Below are 3,096 nucleotides of genomic sequence, written 5' to 3'. Positions count from 1 at the left end.
ATAAATAATTTTTTTTATTATATATTCATTTTATTGTGTATTCAATCTTTTTATTATAATTTATGGTATATTCAATTTTTTATTATAATTTATTGTATATTCAATTTCTTTTAATAAATTTGTACATTATTCTTTTAATTAAGTCGTACATTATTATTTTAATTAAGTTGTACATTATTTAATTGAGAAATAAATAATCTTTTTATCATGTATATTTAATTAAGTGTAGATACTTTTATTGTATATTCAATTGTTTTATTATAATTTATAAAGTTGTACATTATTTTTTTTAATTAAGTTGTACATTATTTAATTAAGTTAATTAAGTTGTACATTATTCTTCTAGTTGAGAAATAAATATTTTTTTTATTGAGAAATAAATATTTTTTTCTTTCAGATCATGGCTTTAAACCTAGGACTAGTTGATCCCGATGTTTTGTATGACCAGTCCAGTCATCGATCATCTGTTGTATGGCGAGATCGTACTACTGGAAAAATATCTTGCAAGTATCAAGAGGCAGTTCTCTAGTGCACTATCCCATTCCACCCTCGAATACTACCACTACTGTGCACATTTAGATTCTATGGGGTTGCCAGATTGGGATTTATTCAGTTGGACTGGCATCTGATCACAACCTTGTTCAAGAGATGGAGGCCTGAGACGCATACATTTCATATGTCTATTAGAGAGTGCACTATCACTCTACAAGACATAGAAGTGTTGTTGTGGTTACCTGTTGATGGTACGCCAGTCATCGGAGTGATGTACGATGACTGGTCACAAGTTTGTCAATCGTACCTAGGTGTGACCCCACCTGCCGACAAAATTAAAGGATCAAGGTTAAGTTTGATATGGTTAGGAACACAATTCCATAAGCTCGCAGATGATGCAGATGAGGAAACCATCATAAAATATGCACAAGCATATATACTACAAATGATGGGTGGAAGTCTGTTTTCCGACAAATCAATTAATTTTGTTTACTTGATGTTCTTGCCACTATTAGCTAACCTCTATGATGCGAGGCGGTATTCGCGGGGTGGAGCATGTTTGGCATGGTTGTATAGACAACTATGCAAAGCAACAAGACCTGAGGTTCGTGAGATAGCTCGACCTCTCATACTTTTGTAACTATGGGCTTGGGAGCGATTTCAACAATGGCTCCACAGCTACAATATGTTAATGATGCTCAGTTAGCTAGACGAGCCTACGGTTCTCGGTATGTTATTTTAATTCAATTGAATTTTTATATCACTGATTTAGTTAATTTAGATTCTGAATTATCAATTTAAAAATTTAGGTAGAGAGACAAATTTTATGTGACTAGGACAACCACACATGTAGTTAGCCAGTACAGATACATGTTTGATCTGCTTCAACCTGATCAGGTACATTACATTGAACCTAATTGATTATTTTATACACATTTTTATTGTTTTTGTCTTTAATGTTCTCCAATATAATATTTTGTGTTTCAGGTTATTTGGGAGCTGTACAAAATTATTATGCATACTTTGCCCAATTTCTGTATGAATGGTCAAAACATATGGCGGACGATGAGTCCTCTTATATGTTTTCACATTGGTGATTGACATCTTCCTGACAGGGTGATGAGACAATTCGGTTTTTAGCAGAATGTCCTATCGCCTTGTAATACTGAACCCCTACTGCATGATATCGACTTAAGGACTGTAAATTGGTTCGAAAAAGTTGCACATTTGGTAGTGCGACGGCACTATCGTATAAGGTTTATTGCAATTGGGGTTTCTATTAAACAATTTGACAGGTATGTCACTCAAGACTATATTCATTGGTATAATAATATCACAAGGTGCTACGTCACTCGCTAGGGAGCAGCTATGGGTCACCTGGTAAATGAATGAATATTATCTAATTATTTTTAATTTAAATTTATTTTAAATATTATCTAATTATTTTATAATTCACAGAGATCGAACAACAATAGACTCCGTGATGTTGCGAATGATCCGAACTAGGTTATTGCTATATGTAGTGACAACCAAAGTTATATGGAGGAGATACATTATATGTACGATATACCTATTGTTCCTCTACCAGCTCCTAGACGTAGAGGACCTGTACGAGAAGAGGATGAGTTTGATGAGGTTGCCCATAATGTGGAAGAGTTTCCCTCTATGATGCAGATGCAGAGTTAAATTGATTATGTTAGTCCGATGATGATGCCAGGATTTAGTTCAGGATATTATGACTCAGAGGCTGGTCCTTCGTCTTCATATGTGCATGGACATGGTTGGGGTCATGGAGAGCATAATGAATATTTATATCATGAAACGCCTGCAGAGGTACCAGAGCAACATCAAGAAGAACTAGAGCAACCTCAAGTTCGAAGTCAACGACGACAACCAGCTCGAAATCGACGACGTTTGCCTTGTGGGACACATTAATTTTTGTAATTATATTTATATAAACGAGATATTTTAATTTACATTTTTTTATTTTTATGAGATATTATTTTTTTAATTTGTTCTTTTTAGAGTTTAAATAAAATAATAAAATAATAAAATATTTTTAGAAATTATTTTTATAAAATGGAAAATTAAAAAAAAAAACAAAGGTCGAATGTTGAAAATTTGACCTAGGTAGGTCGAATTTTCAACACTCGACATACAATTTATAAAATGGAAAATTGTAAAAAAAAATAAATAAATAAAGGTCAAGTGTTGAAAATTTGACCTAGGTTGGTCGAATTTTCGTCCCTCGACTTATTAAAAAAAAAAAAACTATATTTTTGTAAATAGTTTCAAAACTACAATATTTTTATAAATTATTTTCAAAACTACTATATTATTTTAATTTTCCCTTTTTTTTTCTTTCTTAATTTCCACTTTTCCTTTTCTTTTTCCTCTTCTTCCAGAAGCTTTTTTTCCCCTTTAAGCTGAAGGTTTTTTTCTTCTTTATTTTTGTTTTGTTTTATTTCTCTTTTTTCTAATAATTGCCTTCCCCCTTTTTAAAAATGTTTACAACTTTTTCTTGGGTTATTTTTAAATATAGAAAAATAAACTAAAATATTTACAAAATGTAGTAAAATTTTAGAATTATCAATGATAGATACT

General features: G+C 31.5%; 1 pseudogene; it reads left to right on the top strand.

The window, feature by feature from the left end:
- The first annotated feature begins 400 nt into the window (after positions 1 to 400).
- On the top strand, positions 401 to 2,427 carry LOC150034324 (serine/threonine-protein phosphatase 7 long form homolog; annotated as a pseudogene).
- The last annotated feature ends 669 nt before the right edge of the window (positions 2,428 to 3,096 follow it).

This window comes from Benincasa hispida, chromosome 8 (genome assembly GCF_027475165.1).
Source record: "Benincasa hispida cultivar pf3 chromosome 8, pf3_genome.v1.1, whole genome shotgun sequence".
NCBI classification, from domain to species: Eukaryota; Viridiplantae; Streptophyta; class Magnoliopsida; order Cucurbitales; family Cucurbitaceae; genus Benincasa; species Benincasa hispida.
This window is presented reverse-complemented; position numbering and strand designations above follow the sequence as displayed.